Consider the following 19,842-nt stretch of genomic DNA (forward strand, 5'->3'; position numbering starts at 1 on the left):
CTGTCATGGCTCTGTGCTATGGAATTCTGGAATTTGTAGTTTGTTGTAAGACCAGAGCTCTCTGACAGAGAAGACTAAATATCTCTCAAAACTACAGACCCCAAAATTCCATAGCCTTGAACCATGGCAGCTAAAGTGATGTCAAGCTGAATTATTTCTGCAGTGCAGGTTAGACCTGAGTTACTAAGGATGCAACTGTAATCTGCTTTATGATAATATATCTTTGCAAAGTTGTATATACATGCATTGAATCTATTAATGGACATTCTGCGTTTATTGTCTTTTTTCTCCCAGAACAAGCATAGAGAGCAAAACTGAAGTGTAAAATAACAGCTTGCCCAAAAAACACATATACAGCTTTATGGATAAGTGAAGACTTGAAATTGTACAGTGTTACACAAAGTTTATCTTTAAAAAGATTTGTAGCTAAATCTCCTGAACTATAAGTTCTTAAAAGTCATCCATGATTATATGGGTTTTCTGGGGTTACTTGAAAGGTGTGTCAGCTGTTTCTGTTTGCAAACAAACCCATGTACTGTATATTGAAGAATTGATATTTTCTTCCCAGCATGGAAACAAATGCAGAAATAGCAGCAGTTAAACTGGTTTCATGAGCTGTAAGACAATAATAACATGTAAAGTTTCCAGTTCTCATTAGTATGTCCATTGTGGATAGACTGGAGAGAAAATAAACACAATCCAGCATGGAAGATCTTGGTGGGTTATGACACCATCCTGCTTCCAAATAGAAGGCACATTATCACCCTGCTGTTTCTCATTTGAGGCTAGTGGTGCTAATGTCCTGGGTTTTAGTCCAAACTTTAAATGAGCTTTCTAAGCTGCTGAACATATTTCAGGAAAAGATTTTGGCAGGGATAAGTCATTTAAATTTCTGACTAAAATCTGGAACAGATTCATCGTTCCACTGGTATAGAAGCCACCACCCTCCATTGCTGCTTCTCTTCTGTCTATGCAGCCTTCTTTCATGAGGGACTTGGAGAAATAGGAGGACAAGAGGGGAAAGCTCCCCTAGTCTTGCTGAGTACCTGACAGGCTACAACCTCCACCTCTGATGTCCCATACAAGTGAGTAGAATTCAGAGACATAGACATGTTAGTATGGAATATCAGTAAGCAAAGGGATCTTGTAGCATCTCTGAGACTGACTGTGCAAAAGAAGTTGCAGACTTGATGCTTCTGATGCTCAGATGCATCTGAGGAAGTAGACATATGGTCCTAACAGACGGGCAATAAACACTGGCCTCAGGGTAGAGTGAGGGGCGTGGCATCCACACAACGCATGCCCCAAAGCTGCCCTGTGGTTACCATCACACCGTGCACCTGACCACATGGTGGGCGGCATCACAACACTCCTTTGGCTCTGTGTACAGATGACGCAGTGCCAAAAGGAGTGCCAGAAGGTGCCACTATGGTGGCAACGGTGCCCTTTCCATGGTGCAAAAAGGAACTGCTTTTTGCTGTTCCTTTTTGCACCACGGGAATGCCTGATTGGGGCCGCATCATGTAGCAGCCAGATCGGGGCCACAGTCTGTTCAGCCCCCAAGTCTAAAAAAGTCTATACTACAACCTCTTTCATGCAGTTAGTCTCAAAAAGTGCTGCAAATGAGGCAGCCTTCAGCACATATCTAATTCCAGTATGAGACCTATATTTCATTAAGAACAACAAATGTCCCTCATGCATTTCAAACACAAGGACTATTTAACATGAAAAGACAAGGCTGGTATCCACTCATGTAATATACAAACAATGTCACTTTCTCGCTGTTCATGTGGGCAGAAGGTGGCAGCAGTGCCAAGAGAAGAAAGCTGCTGGCTCTCAGCCACTCCAGGCAAAAGGCAGACATTTCAGAAATAAGCATTTCAGGGCCAGCAGCCTTTTCCTGCCACCAGTAGTGCTTCCCTGCTCCTTCCCTTGCTTCTACCGTCCATGTTGAGGACCAGAGTGGTGTAGTGGTTTGAGTTTTGGATTCCATCAGTGCAAGACCAGGGTTCAAATATTGGCTCAGCATGTAAACTCAGTGAGTGACCTTGGGCAAGACATACTCTCTCGGTCTCAGAGGATGGCAATGACAACCCCCTTCTAAAGAAACTTGCCAAGAAAACCCCATAATAGGGTTGTCTTGGGGTCAGAAAAGATTTGAAGGCACAGAACAAACTGTGAGTGTGTTAACTATGTCAGTGGAGATACAGGATATTGGTATAAAGCAGGGATGAAGAACCTGTGGCCCTCCCAAAAGTGCTAGAATCCAGCTCTCAGTTGAATGTGCTGGTGATCTTGTGTCCAACAATACTGGGCCCATCCTTGAATTAAGGAGAACAGGGCAATATAGAACAGCTTTTAGCAGATGTTTAGAAGCCAACTGATTTGCTGACCCATATTCAGTTCATTATTTCAAACCAATAGTCAAGTGGTAACAACAACAAATCAGTTCTATTATTAATTAATTAATTAATTAATTAATTAAAATATCTATCTAAATAATTTAAACCCCACTTTTCAGCTCTCACTTAGTGCTCAGATGAACTATAAATAAAAATAACAAGCTGAAAGCCAAGTATCAGCTAGCAAAATACAGAAAAACAAAAGTACTGTGTAATAAAATGATGAAACTCTTACAAAAAGGGGGATAGAACTCTTTCATAGCATGTAATTATAGTACTGTGATTCTACTTTTAACTACCATGGCTGATGTTCCATGGCATCCTGGAGTGTGTGGTTTGGTCAGAAGCACCAGAGGACCTCTCTGGCTGAGAATCCTAAAGATCCCTCTCTAAACCACAAATCCCAGAAATCCATAGGATGAAACCATTGTAGTTAAAATGGTTCTAGCCCCAGAGCTGCACTGAATTTCCACCGTTACCTGCACACTCTATATCAACCCATGCATCTCACTGTACTGGTACCACTATCACTCTGCGAGTCACTCCCATTGATGTCAGAAACAAGGCATCAATCACATGGCTAGGCACCTTGTTGTGATCTCAGAGGGAGCAATTTGCACTAGCAGCAGCAGCAGCATCAGGTGGCTCAGTGAGGCTAGTGCCTCTCCAAACTACAAATCCTAGAATTCTTAGGAGCTGCCATAAGAAGAGAAATCATAGTGCTTTAATGTGTAATGCAAAAGTGCTCTAGGAAGCAACCACTTTGTCTCCTTTGCTCTTCTGGAGTTTATCACACTCGTAAAAAAGATGGGAGCATTGCGAGATTCTCCCATCAATATTTCCCGATTTGGCAAAGATTATCACAGAATGACATGCAACGTCGCAAATATCCCGTGATTATCCTGTAAATAAAGAGGAATTATCGCGCTGATTTTTATTCATGAATAAAAAGTGGTGTTATAATTCCTCTTTATTCCTGGGACAATTGCGGGATATTTGCAATGTCGTGTGATAATCTTTGCCAAATAGCATGATATTGGCAGGAGCATTCTACTATGCTCCCGTCTTTTTTCCCAGTGTAATAAACTTTTTGTGACATTAGCATAGTACAGCCCATTCAGAATCTATAGTGCATTTAAAAATATATATTTTGCAATTAGTTTTCTCCTTAGGTTTTTCCCTTTGAAAAATTGTTCATGCTCACAGCTAGTCCGGAAATAGTACAGTAGTAGCTTTTTAAAAATCCATCTCTCTTTGTATAATTAGATATCCTTTTGCTTTCTCTCTTGCATTTGCCTGTATGTGAGAGACAGAGATAGATGGATGCACACACATATGCATGGAAAGGACAATAGGGTGCAGCTTTGTCTCCCATGTAAAATAATTTTGATGTGTATTGTTATTAAATAGTTTCATGATATTTCATGATATTTTTTTAATTCTGACTACTACTTTCTTTGCTTTGGTTTCTCCATCTACAGACATAGCTATTACTCATCCTTTATTTTCCTGTTCCTGAAAATCCCTTGCGCTATTTATAACATAATTAATGCTGGTAATCTTGGAAGCTCAGTGGTCTATAGCTACTAATTTTCAGTATTCCATCCACACATCCATATGTACAAAACCTATACTAGATTTAATGGAGTGGGTTATTTAAATCTCTGAGAATCTCATCAGCTTAGTCAGCTATAATAAGGTAATGTATCTCCTTGAAGAAATTGCTCCTTGATGCTTAGAACTGCCATTGCTTATTAGACATGAGTCATTTGATTATCATTCAGCACTCTGGTTTTCACTGGAGCTGGACCTTGCATCAGTTGCTCCACCATTCCCTATTTCACAAATTTTCCACATTATAATTAAAACCTTATTCACTCTACTACACCCACTTTCCTTTAATCTTAGTGCTAAAGCCCATATTATTTAGTCATACAAAGAAACACCTTCCCACAAGTTGACACCCATATGTATCTACAGGTTAGAGTTGCAACAGTTTTGATACAACTTCATCTGTCATAGTATTACTTGATGGAATCCTGGGATTTGTAGTTGGAGGGCTACTTAAGATTCACTTTGCTAGAAAGTTCTATCTACTACATTAAAGTGCTCCACTAGAACTCTCTAATAGACCATGCTAAAAATCCACATAACTACAACTCCTAAGATTTCATAGAGTGGAGCCATGGCAGTTAAAAGTGGTATAAAATACTATGTGTGGACATGCACTAGATACTTCAACTACAACTCCCATCATTTCATGTAGTGTGGGCTTGTGTGTCTGCACAAACATGGTGTATACATGCATGTGCACATGTATACGTGCACACATGCATGTGTTAGCTTGTTTGTTTGGTGTGGTGTGTGATTTATCTGATTGTATATTTGGTATGGGTGAGAATCATCAATGCTGCCACTAGGATTGGTGTCACTCCAGTGTAGTTTATAGCCACACACTTTGCCAGCCAGAAGGTGGGAGAGCAGCCATTGTGGGAACTGGGAAGGCCACAGACACTCATGCAATGCCCTCTCACCACCAGTGTTTGAATCCCACCAAGAAAAATCCCCCCATTCCTGGCTTACCAGGACAGCTACACACCAGGTGCTGCACTTGGGCCTGGACTGGCCAGGGTCAGGAGTGTGGACACACTGGATCCTCATCTTCTTCCTCCTCCTCCTTTTGAGTAAGAACAGCTGGCAGGAGCCAGCAGGACAAAGCACTCCCTGTTGGCCTTGCTACTACAGCTGCTACACAGGATGACAAGGCCTCTCTGGGGTCCAGGTGTGCCAATGGTCATGCCACTGCCACCTGCCCACCAACCACAATGAGGTGTCCTCAGGGCTCTGGGGCATCACTTTCCACAATGTCACTGGTGGAGTGTATACTCCTTGCATCCTGGCGATGCCACTGAGAATTTTGGCTGTATATTCTTGTGTGTTTCTCTGAGTGCCATCAGTTTTGTGTTGTTGCGGTATGATATTTAGTATTTGGGGCTCAAAGCCACTTTTAACCACACCAACAATATATTTTTGCTAACTCTAGTTTATATATATATATAGGCTCCTTCCTGTCGGACTTCAAACATGCTCTCATTTCCCCAATTCTGAAAAAACTTCTCTTGACCCCTCTTCTTTGTCTAGCTATCGTCCGATTTCTCTTCTTCCCTTTGTTTCTAAGGTTTTGGAACGGGTTGTTTATTTGCGCTGTCTTGAGTTTCTTGAAGCCAACTCCATTCTCGATCCCTTTCAGTCTGGCTTCTGCCCAAGGCATTCTACATAGACAACTCTCACTAAGCTCTCGAATGACCTTTTACAGGCCAAGGCTAATGGCCTTTACTCTGTTCTCATCCTTCTCGATTTGTCTGCAGCCTTTGACACCATTGATCACTTTCTCCTAATTGACATTCTCTCAGACCTTGGGTTCTCAGACTCTGTTCTCGACTGGTTTAGATCTTACTTGTCTGGCAGATCTTTTGCAGTAGTTGCAGGTGGTCAGACTTCTTTTCCTGTTCCCTTATCTGTTGGAGTTCCCCAGGGCTCTGTTCTGGGTCCCCTTCTGTTTTCTCTCTACACACTGTCCTTAGGTAAATTCATTAGCTCTTTTGGTTTTTCCTACCATCTGTATGCCGATGACACCCAGTTGTATCTTTCCGCCCTTGACCTTTCTCCAAGGCTTGAACAGCAAGTTTCATCTTGCCTCACAGCTGTCTCACAGTGGATGCGCCATCGGCGTTTGAAGCTCAACATGTCCAAGACGGAGCTTTTTGTCTTTCCTCCTAAGCCCACCCTTCAACACTCCTTTTCTGTCTCTGTGGACAACATTTCTATTCAACCAGTCCAGCAAGCCTGCAGTCTTGGTTTTATCTTTGATTCTTCTCTGTCGTGTATCCTTCAGATCCAGACCACAGCCAAGGCTTTTTGTACAATTCTTTTTGTACAATATTGCCAAAATCCAACCATATCTCTCTGCCCCTACTGCCAAGATCCTGGTCCATGCCCTAGTGGCATCACGACTTGATTACTGTAACGTCCTCCTGACTGGGCTTCCTCTTTCTCACTTCCGTCCTTTAATCTCTGTCCAGCATTCAGCTGCACGCATTATCACTTCCACCCACCGCTCTGACCACATCTCTCCTGTGTTGGCATCCCTTCACTGGCTCCCCCTCCCTTTCCACATTCAGTACAAGCTCCTGCTGTCGACATTTAAAGCCCTCCATGGACTGGCCCCTCCTTTCTTATCAGACCTTCTTTCTCCTCACCTTCCCACTAGGGCCCTCCGTTCTGGTAGTCAAGGTCTGCTGTCTCAGCCCAGGATTTCCTCTGCCCCATCCCGGATTTGCCCCTTTTCACTTGCTGCCCCTCACTCCTGGAACCTTCTTCCCCCACAAGCAAGAGCCATCACTTCTTTAACCAGCTTCAAAATGGAATTGAAAACCATCCTGTGGAACTGCTGGACCTCTTACCCTTTCCCTCCACTACTCCCTTCTCCTTCTGTGTCATGTCTTTTTAGATTGTAAGCCCGAGGGCAGGGAACCATCTAACTAAAAAGATTGTATGTACAGCGCTGTGTAAATTTACAGCACTTCATAAATAAAGGTTAATTATATATATAGCATTTACCATACACAATACCAAAACTCTGAAGTGAAGCTGACTTGACAGCAAAGAATGACAGCATTTTGTTCAACATCAACATTTGTGTCCAGTGAATGAAGCTCGGGCCTAAAGTTTTAGAGTGTTCAGTTTATACAATCCGTCTTCCCTCTTCCCTTGTATGTTTCTTGTTGACTGATGTTTGAGACCATGGCAGGAAGAATAGATGAAAGCAGGAAATGGTCTTTGACTAATACTGTTCTATTGGATTAAAGTAGACACATATAAATGGTATACATACACACACCAGATAAGGTGCAATTGTATCAGAGATGGGGGAGTGGGTATGCAGCAACCCTGGTAACTGAAAAAGGTGAACAAAAAAGAAATATGGGGAGATATAAACATTTATTATGGACTGTGAATGCTCCAGCTCGAAATCTTGCATTGAGCAAGGTCTTGGACCCAATGACCCATGGGGGCCCCTCCAATTCTATGGTCTCAATAAATCCTCATGGTGACTCCACATACAAATAATATTAGATGACTGTTAGAAATTAGCATAATTGGGTAGATTAAATTATCGTGTTACATTAACAAAATCTACACTTGGGTCCTAAAGTACCAACAACTGTCCTTTTAATTCAGTTCATTAATATAATTTAAATGTTGTAATTGTGCAGATGTAGGCTTAACCCATTCTCAGTAGGAGAGCATTCATGTACAACTTTTTCTCCCATTATGGAATCTTACAGTCTTGATGATGTTATATAATACCAATGGGGAAATGAAACAAGATTCTGGTGTGTATAATTAATAACACAAAATCCCCACTCCTGAGGAGAAATATTTTTAAGAGGTCTTAATTAAATACTAGACTAACCTGGATAGATGTGTAGGTTTAGATCTGCAGGAAGTTTCTCTGGTTGAAAACTAGACTGTTCATCTGGAAGAAATGACTGTAAGTCTATTTGTAAAGCTTTAAAAATATAAATATAAAATTATATTTAAAAATATAAATATAAACATATTCCTGGACACTGAAAATTAATTTCCTATCATATTATTTCTGTATCTTCATTTTGGGAGCATCTGAACTATTCAACTATCTTACTTCTTTGCCAGAAAATCAAAGATGCATTAATACAAAAAGATACATGTCATAACAGCCCTCTTCCCTTCATGTAACTGCAGAACAGCTTTTCCAAAATCTGGCACTCACTAAAATTCAGATATATTACACTACAGCGCCAACTATTTCTAGCCAGAAAGGGGGGATTTGTTGCTCTGCCTCAGGCAGCAAAATATCTTGGTTTGGTTCTGAAAATATGGTAATGTGGATTTTTTAATATCACAATCAAGCCATTGTGGATCATAAAAAAATTACATTAGGAAATTTAGATATTAATGTTTGTTTGTTCTACAGTAATGGTACATTACTTGTCTATATGGGGAAATAAACAATGAAAAGATTGCTTCATGACCCCCCCCCCCCATTATATTTTTCCACATTATAAAATCTGTAAATACTATTCCGTTCACCAGTATTGTGAGGAAAATGTATAATGCAGGAAGACAGAAGAAAGCTGTTAGACTATAGAACCATCTGCTAGGGTTTCTACAATGCACATTTCCCTTGATCTTTTTAACAATGCATGTGAATCATATACATTCAGAAAGCAGCTCAGCTTGAAAAGACAGGAATCCCCAAGAATCCCTGGAAAGGTTGAGTAGATAAAAATACAAAGTTATAGAACTGCTTCTGATGACATAATGGAAGACTTACAAAGGAAAATTTATAATTAAAAGAAGGCTAATACTAATGGGGCTGGGGGTGGGAGGCAAGGGTTAGAAGTGAGTATTCAGTAGGTGATGCTAAATATTTATATTGGGATGGTAATTATTCTGTGAGTTGTAGCTCATTTTGTATACATACCAGGTAGTTAGAATTGCTGAACAGGTTCCTCCCATAGAAATCCTGAGGAATAGCGATGTTAATACTGTGCTGCTATGATAAAAATGTCAGAGGCCTTTGGCATATAAGCAGATATGAGTTCATTTTTTTAAATTAAAGAGGAAAAATACAAAGCACACAAATTGGAATTCCAGTTGTTTATTCAAATACTAAATTAAAGAATATCACTTTGTAAGAAACTCAGTCTTACCTGTCCATCCATTTCCTCAAGAAACTATCTGTCTGCTTGACCACATCTGTGCTTTCCTGAACCTTTACTGGAAAATATTTCCCCCCCAACAAAGGTGCTTTACAGACCACCCGTTTGGGGCGGCCTGTAGGCGCTGCTTTTCCCGCCAGATCGGGGCCTCAGCTTCCAGAGCGGCAGTCTCCAAGCCCCCGATCTGCCTCTTTCCAGGCCGCGGGGAAGCGGCAAAAGGCTGCTTCCCCGCGGTCTGGAAAGGGGTGTCCTTGGGGCTTCATGCTCCAAGGACACCCGATGGCAGCGGGGAGGAGAAGAAAGGGGCTGCTCGGCCCCTTTCTCCCTTGCGTTGCTGGCGCAGCTGTCTAAAAGCTATGCCAGCAACGCAAATCGCGGAAGGAGCTCCGTTTTGGAGCTCCTTCTCGCGCCGTGGAAAGGGCACATTATGCACCCTCACGCAGTGCGATGACGTCATGTCTGCGCCGCCCCATTTGGAGGCGGCACGTTCGTGATGTTGTAATGGTGGCCCCGTGTGGAATGGGCACCGCCATTTTGTACATCCTGGGGATGTACTAGGGTTAGGTGCGTGTGTAAGGTACGCACTTTGCCTAACCCTAGTACGTCCCCAGGACGTACTTTACGCCTGTCTATAACGGACCAAAGAGTCAGAATTATGTTGGCTGTGTTTCTATATGCCTTCTAGTTGCCTGTTGACTTATGCTGACACCATGACTTTCATAGGTTTTTCTTAGGCAAGGAATACTCAGAGGTGATTATATATTCTTTCCTCAAAACTCAAAACAAATTTCAGGGCATCTTATTTCAGCTTCCTCCATTACAGTTTGTTGTCTGGATTTTTTGTTTCCAGTAAGTATGGATTTTTGGATGTTTATACACCAAACCTATGCATTATCACCACTGTACCTCCATTATTTAAAAGTACTGGCTCCTCATATTTTATAATTCTGTAATGATAGATACTTTTCATTTGGAGGAACAGCTATTTAATATTTTGTGCAGTTTATAGTTCACCAATTCAAGGATTAGAAAACATTTTCTGATAAAACCAAGAAAATCTTTTTGATGGCTTCTTCCCAAAGCATTTTCACTAACCAAAAGAAAAAACTCACAGGGGGGAAAAAACAGCCAAGTTACCAACTTTGTGTATGCATGCAATGTAAAACAGGCCAATGCATTTTAGTCTTCCTGGGCATACAATCAGTGATCTACTGATTCTACAACAAAGAAATGTCATGAAACAACTGGAAAGAAAAACACCTGAATTAGGATAAATTCACAAATTCCAGTTCATCAGTTACAGGGAATATATAACTCCCTTGTTGAAACAATTTCACTGGTTACCAGTTCATTTCTGGGCACAATTCAAAGTGCTGGTTATGACCTATAAAGCCCTATACAACTTAGGTCCAAACTATTTGAGAGACCAAATCTCCCCATATGAACCTGCTAGAGCCCTAAAATCTTCTGGGAAAGGCTTTCTCTCAGTCCTGCCAGCATCGCCAGCTTGGTAGGAAATGAGAAACAGTCTTCTCAGTGGCTGCTCCCAGCCTCTGGAATGCCCTTCCACAAGAGGCGAGACTGGCTCCTCTCTGCTTGCTTTTCGCCTGCAAGCAAAAACATTTTTATTCAAGCAAGCTTTTTAATATGTGAGCAGAAGAGGTGGTTTATATGGGGTATGTGCTTTAGTGATGTTTTTAACTTTGTATGTTTGATGTTAAGTTTATATTGTCTTAAATAGATAATTTTAATTATTTTAATTTTTTATTGTGATGTTTTGTGGTTTTTTTAAAGATGTTTTTATCTTGTAAACCGCCTTGGATTGCTTTCTGGGAGAAAGGCGGCATAGAAATTAAGTAAATAAATAAAATAAAAATAAATCAGTAGAGGTATGAACATAGATGGTCTTTTCTTGGTAGGCTGTATAGGTTTATACATATGTCCTTACAACTGCACATGTAACACTACATTCCCCTGAAGAAATTACTGACTTCAAAGAAGCCCACCCTGGGTAACAATCTATTGCTTTCTCACCTCAGACAGATTTTTATCGCTTCATATAATCTTTGAAGGTTTATAGGCAGGATTAGAATTTGCATGTTTCTGTATTCTGTTACATGCTGATCCCATGACATGACCATGTACTGTAATTGCTATAATGTTGTTAACATGTGCCTTGAAGTAATTTCCAATTTATGGTGACCCCAAAGCAAACCTATCATGGGGTTACACAGGGGTTATTCAAATGGTGAAAATAATCCAGGGAGAATCCAGGTTGAATTGTTGTTCTTCACATGTATTTTGAATGAATTTGATTAAGGTGGGTTTTTTTTTTGGGGGGGGGGAGGCTGCCTAAAAAGCCACTTTATCCAGGATAATTGATCTCAGATTTTTTTTCTGAGTTCTGAAAGATTTGCATTCTCAGCTGCATGAATAAGTCATGTGAATACACCCAGCATAAAATGGGATAAAACTCTGCATGCCTTGAATGTGTTTTGAATACATCCACATCATCAACTCCATCTTTATTCGAGTGCTGGCACGTGTGAGCAACAAAACTTGCAGAGATGAGCATAGATGTTGTTCCGTAGTGTGAACAACAAATCCAGAATGCATGAGTGAGATTATTTGCATGGTCTCGCTAAAAAACCATAATGTCTGAATAGTCCCTGGAGCTGACTGTGTATGACTCACTCAAGCTCACCCAGTGGATTTCCATGGCTGAGCAGGGATATGAACCCTGGTCTCCAGAGTCGTAGCCCAACACTCAAACCACTGCACTATGCTGGCTCTCAAAAAGTATATTTTCCTATAATAAGATCAACAATTCTATTTACAGAAGGAATAAATGCAACACAACGCAGCAGAATTAAACTGAACTGAGCCACACAGAATCTTCCCAAATAAGAAATGCAATCAGCATGGACTGATTACAATGCTTTCTGAGCCATTTTGGGGTGTGGGGGTGTGGGAAGAGACATAAGGTGTGTTATTTTTATGTTAGCACTCTGAAACGTTTAACTGTAATGAAGAAAGATCCTTATTTGTTCACTGTTAAGGGAGACATGTCACCGTTTAATGAGCTGGGGCTGATCTGCTTCCTGGGCTTAATGTTTTCTTTTCTTTCTTTTTTTCAAACTCACACTACCTCTCAAATTGAGGCTGTGACACTATTGGGACATTGATTTACTTATCTCTGTAAAGTATCTGTAGTGATTCAAGATACATTCAGGGTGGCCTCCAATCTTATCAAGATTTTAAGAGAAACAAAATATAAGACAATCAATACTAGGAGAGAGAAGAGGCAGCAGATAAAATACTTCAGTTAACAAACCAAGAGGATTACAATTAACACCTTAATGTTCTGGCAAAGAAGTGTCTTTGGTCAGAGGCACTACAATTCACAGAGACAGAGTCAAGCTTAGTTTTAACTAAAATGTCAACAAATATGGAAAACAAAGCAGTGGCCCACAGACTGGAAGTGATCAATATATACAATATACAATATGAATTCCCATCCACAAAAAAGGAGACACAAAAGTAATTTCCAATTTATGGTGACCATAAAGCGAATCTATCATGGAGTTTCACAGGAGTTGTTACAGAACCATTTCACGCATCTCTCATGCAAGCAAAGTTATACTTAAAATATTGCAGTAAACTACTACCATATATGGAGTGAGAAATCCCATTTGTGCAAGCTGGATTCAGGAAAAGAAGAGACACTAGAGATCACAAGCAAACAATCATTAGATAATAAAGTGCACCAGAGAATTTCAGAAGATAATCAGCATGTACTTTATTGACTATAGCAAAGCCTTTAACTGCATAAATCACAAAAAGCTATGGCATGCTCTTAGAGGAATGGGAATGCCACAGTATGTGATTATCCTGATGCATACGTAACTTGTACTGCATTATAACTTGTGCTGAATAGCTGCTATTGAGATCATTACTGAACCCGGCTTCTTTACAGTTTTCTTTCTCTTTAATGACTGGAGATACTGGTGACAGAATTACTACTAACCATTATCTTACTCATTATATCATAATTCTGTTGTCAAAGTCTGACTGTCCTTTCTAAAGAACTGGTGTAGTGGCAACACAGTTTTTCAGGTCACTTGTGATACATGATTTCAGATGAGCAATTATGCACCCGATAAATGTTCAGTTTCACTAATCACTATGAGGAAAGATAAAGGATCATAGTTACATCTCTCAACCATCTCTGTCATCCCAGCAGTGCTTTTTCCTTTGCAATGCATCATTTATGGAGTTATATTTTAATTTCAAGTTTCTTTATTTTATCACATTTTATATTACCTTTCTACTACCAAAAGGTGCTCAAGGCAGCTAATAACAACATCAAAAACAAATTTAAAAAGTATAGCCTTTACAATCAAATTAAAACAAATTAGATTTACTTCAAGACAAAGTAAATAATATAACAGTTAAAATCAGTAAGCACATGCATCTTCAGTGAGCTGGAATGCACATCCAAAATGCAACTCATAAAGTGCTAAATATTGAGAAGACCAGTTCAGTATACTATGTAGTCTTCCTTAAGCTGGTGTTCTTCAGATGTTATGGACTACAACTCTCATCGGTTTCAGTTGGCATGATTGGTTGTGATAAAAGATGTATACTGGAGCCTAAAACATGTGGATGGTACCAGGTTTGACAAAGGTTAATTCAGTGGATGAGTCAAGTAAAAGTGTCTTCTCCATGTTAAGTGGGAGTGAAAGAGAAAGAGAAAAGAAAGTGGGAAAAAGAGAAGTGGGGGGAGGAAAAAACCAGTGCTGTCGTGAGTTGAAAATGACCAGTTATCAAGAGCGTGGAATCTTCTGTAAAAAAAGGTTCTCAATCTCAGATGGTCATTGGAGATAATGAGGTGACGATCTAATTACCTCTAGTGTTTTTCTGCAAACCTTAGTGAAGTGAAGCAGGCCCCTGATGACAAAAGTAAGATCTGTTCACACAAACGGAGTCCTAAAACTGTGCATGTAAATGGGCACAGAATTCTGTTTATTATACCCAAATGGAAAGCACACAGTATGGCATGATGTGAGGATAGCAAGAGTTGTGTTCAAACCTTGCTCAAGTAAATATGAACTGAGTGGAATGTTTGCTGTCCAGATATTCCCATGTAAAAGTGTCATTAGCACCATCCTGCCAAATCACACCCTGAGCCATCTGTGAGCACACTTCTGGCTTGGAATAACACGCTCCAATCTGCCTAGATCTCACTGCCTACTCATGTGTATCCATATTGTTTCTAGTATTGCAACAGAAATGGCTGTTTCTCAGTCTAAATGAATTCAAACCAAACCCGCAATTATCTGAAAATCTATATCGCTAGATGTATATTTCCTAAAATTTGTGAATTCCAGATAGTTCTTGTGAATATCCAAAACATCAGTGATATCAGTGAATATTTCTAGTCTGCTAAATGAAGTGCTCAGTGTTTACTAGTTTACAGTGGGAAAGAGCAGAAAATATACATAGTTCTTCACATTTCTAAAAAAAGGTGTCTGGAATTGTTGGCTGATATTTTTCAGTGTGAAGGTTCATTGAACATTTGACACTCTGTAACATACACACATGCAAAGGCCATTGAGTATTGGTGGGAAATTTTCCTAACAGCTAATGCTGTTAATCTTTCTTACTGAGTAGTAATAGCTTAAAAATTTTTTCATACCAAGTTCCAAGCAAAAGGGACGTAAACCAGTGGAAGTATTTCAAAATAAGTACGTGTGCATGCACACACACACACACAAGTTTTCCAGTTTATCCTGAACGGACATGAAAATGTTTGGGATGCCATTTATATCTAAATATGAAGTTCAGTTTTTTAAAACATGTAAATTCTAGAATTAAAAAATGCAGAAATATGGAGTGTTTCTTTGAGAGACAACTGAAATAATAGACAGATTGCATCCAAAACCTTCCTGCAGTCTTCATTTGAGTCCCATTAGAGAACACATCAGCTTTGGTGAGATTGGGGCTGAACAGACCGGCATCCTAACGCTAGCCTCAGGGCAGAGTGGGGGCATGACGGCCGCATGACGCACACCTCGACTCCACCTCAAGCCGCCATCATGCCACCCGCATGACTGTTTGACAATGCCACAGCACTCTTTGGTATAGCATCCAGATGATGCATCCCAAAGGAGTGCCGTGATGCCACCCACCATACGGTTGGGCAGATGGCATGACGGAGGATTGGGGATGACGCATGCCAAAAAGAGCCCCGGAAAGTGCCACTGCCACAGCAAAGGTGCCCTTTTTCTGGCTCCAAAAGGAGTAACATTTTGTCATTCTTTTTAGGGAGAGAAATATGTCAGATTGGAGCTACAGCATGTGATTAAGCTTATGGATTTGTACAGGATTTGTAGGCAAATCTATGCTTAAGTCCGTTCAGCAGTTCACTTACCTGGGAAGCATCATCTTCTCAGATGCCAAGATTGATAAAGAGATCAATCACAGACTAGCAAAGGCATATAGTGCATTCGGAAGCCTTCACAAAAGAGTCTGGAGTAACAAACACCTGAGGCGAAGCACAAAAACCAGTGTGTATAGAGCCATTGTACAGTCTATTCTTCTTTATGGGTCTGAAACATGGGTTACCTATCACCAACACCTACGACTCCTCAAACACTTTCATCAGTGCTGTTTATGCACAATTCTAAATATACACTGGACTGACTATGTGACAAATGTTGCTGTCCTTGAGCAAGCAGGGATCACCAGCATTGAGGCCATGCTTTTGAGGACGCAGCTGTGCTGGGCAGGACACATTTCTAGGATGCAGGACCATCGCCTCCCAAAAATAGTATTCTACGGTGAACTCGCCACGGGTCAGCATAAGAGGGGCGCTCCAAAGAAGAGATACAAGAACTCCCTGAAACAACATCTTAGGCTTGGTCAAATTGATCACCAACAATGGTCTGCCCTGGCCTCGCATCGGGAGGCATGGAGACGCACTATCCACAATGCTGCAGCCTTTTTCAAAAGCTCACGCCGAACGAGTCTCGAAGAGAAACAACAACGCAGAAGGAACCACAATCCAGAAACATCACCCAAGGAGACTTTCTGCTGTGCTTTCTGCAACCGGACCTGTTTGTCCCAGATTGGCCTTTTTAGTCACCAACGCGCTTGTACAAAGCATGGGATGAGTCCTTCCTGAATCTTCATTCGCGAAGTAAAGCCAGAGAGAGAGAGAGATACAACAAATAAATAGCAGGCATGTGTAGGGGTAAAGTCAGAAAAGCTAAAGCGCAGAATGAACTCTGGCTTGCTAGAGAGGTTAAGAACAATAAAAAGGGCTTTTTTGGATATGTCCACAGCAAAAGGAAGAAGAAGGAAACGGTAGGGCCACTGCGTAGAGAAGATGGCAAAATGCTAACAGAAGACAGAGAAAAGGCAGAATTACTAAACACCTTCTTTGCCACAGTCTTCTCAGAAAAGGCAAAGGGTGCTCAACCTGAGGATAATGGAGCAGAGGACAGAATAGAGGAATTTCAGCTCAGAATAAGTAAAGAGATAGTAGAGGAATACCTTATTAATCTAAATGAATTTAAGTCTCCGGGACCAGATGAACTCCATCCAAGGGTATTAAAAGAACTGGCAAATGTAATATCGGAGCCATTGGCAATAATCTTTGAAAACTCCTGGAAAACAGGAGAGATCCCAGCAGACTGGCGGAGGGCAAACGTTGTCCCCATCTTCAAAAAGGGGAAAAAAGAGGATCCCAACAATTATCGTCCAGTTAGTCTGACATCAGTACTAGGAAAGATTCTGGAGCAGATCATTAAACAGAGAGTCTGTGAACATCTAGAAGGCAATGCCATAATCACAAAAAGTCAACATGGGTTTCAGAGAAACAAGTCATGCCAGACAAACCTAATCTCTTTCTTTGATAAAATTACCAGCTTGGTAGATGAAGGGAATGCTGTGGATATAGTATATCTTGATTTCAGTAAGGCCTTTGACAAGGTTTCCCATGACATTCTTGCAAACAAGCTTGTAAAATGTGGGCTAGACAAAGGAACTGTTAAATGGATCTGTAATTGGTTGACCGGCCGAACCCAAAGGGTGCTCAACAATGGCTCCTTTTCATCCTGGAGAAAAGTGACCAGTGGGGTCCCACAGGGCTCTGTCCTGGGCCCAGTGCTATTCAACATCTTTATCAATGACCTGGATGACAGAATTGGGAGCATACTTATCAAATTTGCAGATGATACCAAATTAGGGGGAATAGCTAATACCCCAGAGGACAGGATCAAGATTCAAAATGACCTGAATAGACTAGAAAGCTGGGCCAAAGCTAACAAAATGAAATTCAACACGGAGAAATGTAAGGTATTGCACTTAGGGCGGAAAAATAAAATGCACAGATATAGGATGGGTGACACCTGGCTGAATGAAACTACGTGTGAAAGGGATCTAGGAGTCCAAGTAGACCACAAGTTGAACATGAGTGAACAGTGTGATGCGGCAGCTAAAAAGGCCAATGCTATTTTAGGCTGCATCAATAGAAGTATAGTGTCTAGATCAAGAGAAGTAATAGTGCCACTGTATTCTGCTTTGGTCAGGTCCCACCTAGAATATTGTGTCCAGTTCTGGGCACCACAATTCAGAAAAGACATTGAGAAACTGGAGCGTGTCCAAAGGAGGGTGACAAAAATGGTGAAGGGTCTGGAAACCATGCCCTATGAGGAACGACTTAGGGAGCTGGGGATGTTTAGCCTGGAGAAAAGAAGGTTAAGAGGTGATATGATCGCCCTGTTTAAATATTTGAAGGGATGTCATATTGAATAGGGAGCAAGCTTGTTTTCTGCTGCTCCAGAGAACAGGACCCGGAACAATGGATGCAAGCTACAGGAAAAGAGATTCCACCTGAACATTAGGAGGAACCTCCTGACAGTAAGGGCTGTTCGACAATGGAATGCACTCCCTCGGAGGGTGATAGAGTCTCCTTCCTTGGAGGTCTTTAAACAGAGGCTGAATGGCCATCTGTCAGGGATGCTTTGATTTGGATTTCCTGCATGGCAGGGGGTTGGACTGGATGGCCCTAGTGGTCTCTTCCAACTCTATGATTCTATGATTCTATGAAACAGATAGGCAGACACTTTAAACAGTCAGTTTTATTGGTTCATCATCTGCTTATTGACTTTATTGTTTTCACTTGTTTTAATACTGTTGTTACCTGCCTAAGAATCCTTATGAGGGATAGAAACAATATAAAATCAAATGAAACAGGATTTCAGAGGCAGTTCTCCCTTGCTTTTTCCACTGTTTGCTACTTAAAATGGCATCAAAGTGCCATATTTATGTATAAGATGAAGCCGAGGTAATTGCTTTTTATAAATAATGTCAAAAAAGAAATTATTGGCTGAGGGGACTCCCCTTAATTAACATTGAGCTTGAAAATGATAGGGTTTTTTTTTTTAAGCACCCCCAGAATCACTGGCCATGCTGGCTGGGAGGCAGTAGCAGTTATAGTCTTAAAAGGGACTTTTCTACACTCCAGATTAATATTAGATAATATTTGATATTCCAAAATCACTCCAAATGCTTGGCCATCATTCTTTTGTAAAGAACAAATGAAACATTGCTTGTGTGGAACAACATTTGATCAGAACCCAGATCCATTCAACACTTGTGTGTTGCGTGGCTAAGCTTCTACCTAGAGAAGGCTTATGGTGTGTGTTCTGCCCCATTGAGTATTCCTATAGTATCCAAGTACTATAGAGCACTTGACTCTTCAACCTTACTTTCTCATTCAACATTAAGGAGTTCATGGAAGGTGGGAGGCAGGCAGGACATTTTAGTGCTTGCCTGAACTGGAAGATAAAACACTGTCCCTCTCCTATTTCACACAAGGCTGACCTGACTGCCAGTTAAATCATACTGGGAAGAAGATTAAAAAGAAAAGGGGACAGGGAAAGAATAGCACTTTTAACACTAATTTATTTTAGCGTGCACATTTATGGTTTTTAGTCCAGTTCTTCAGATGCACTAATGGAGTCAATATAAGAGTCACAGGTATATTAGCAGTTCCATGGTTGTAGGGTGGGATGAAAGGATAATCAGATACAGAAGGATGCAAAGGCCATGCACTTGCTGTTTGCATTTACTCAGAAAGATGATGTGTACCTGTACTGTCAACTGTCATCTTTCGGCCTCTGAGGGAGAGAGAAGGCTGGCCCAGTACCATCAGGGGCTAGCCTGAAGAGAGAGGCTCCTCCCTCCCTGTCATCGTTCGGCCTCTGAGGGAGAGAGAAGGCTGGCCCAGTACCATCAGGGGCTAGCCTGAAGAAGGAGGCTCCTCCCTCCCTAACTGTCATCGTTCGGCCTCTGAGGGAGAGAGAAGGCTGGCCCAGTACCATCAGGGGCTAGCCTGAAGAAGAAGAGCCCTCCCTCCAGCCCATCTGCCTTGGTCCAGGCCTCAGAGGGAGAGAAGAATGCTGGACCTGATTCCCTCCCCCCCTGACCATTCCCTTCTCCTTTTGTGTCGTGTCTTTTAGATTGTAAGCCTGTGGGCAGGGAACTGTCTGTTATCCCCTCTATTGTAAACCGCTCGGATTCCCAGTGATTGGGCGGTATATAAATAAAACCTATTATTATTATTATTATTATTATTATTATTATTATTATTATTATTATTATTA

This window comes from Sceloporus undulatus, unplaced genomic scaffold (assembly GCF_019175285.1).
Source record: "Sceloporus undulatus isolate JIND9_A2432 ecotype Alabama unplaced genomic scaffold, SceUnd_v1.1 scaffold_19, whole genome shotgun sequence".
NCBI classification, from domain to species: Eukaryota; Metazoa; Chordata; class Lepidosauria; order Squamata; family Phrynosomatidae; genus Sceloporus; species Sceloporus undulatus.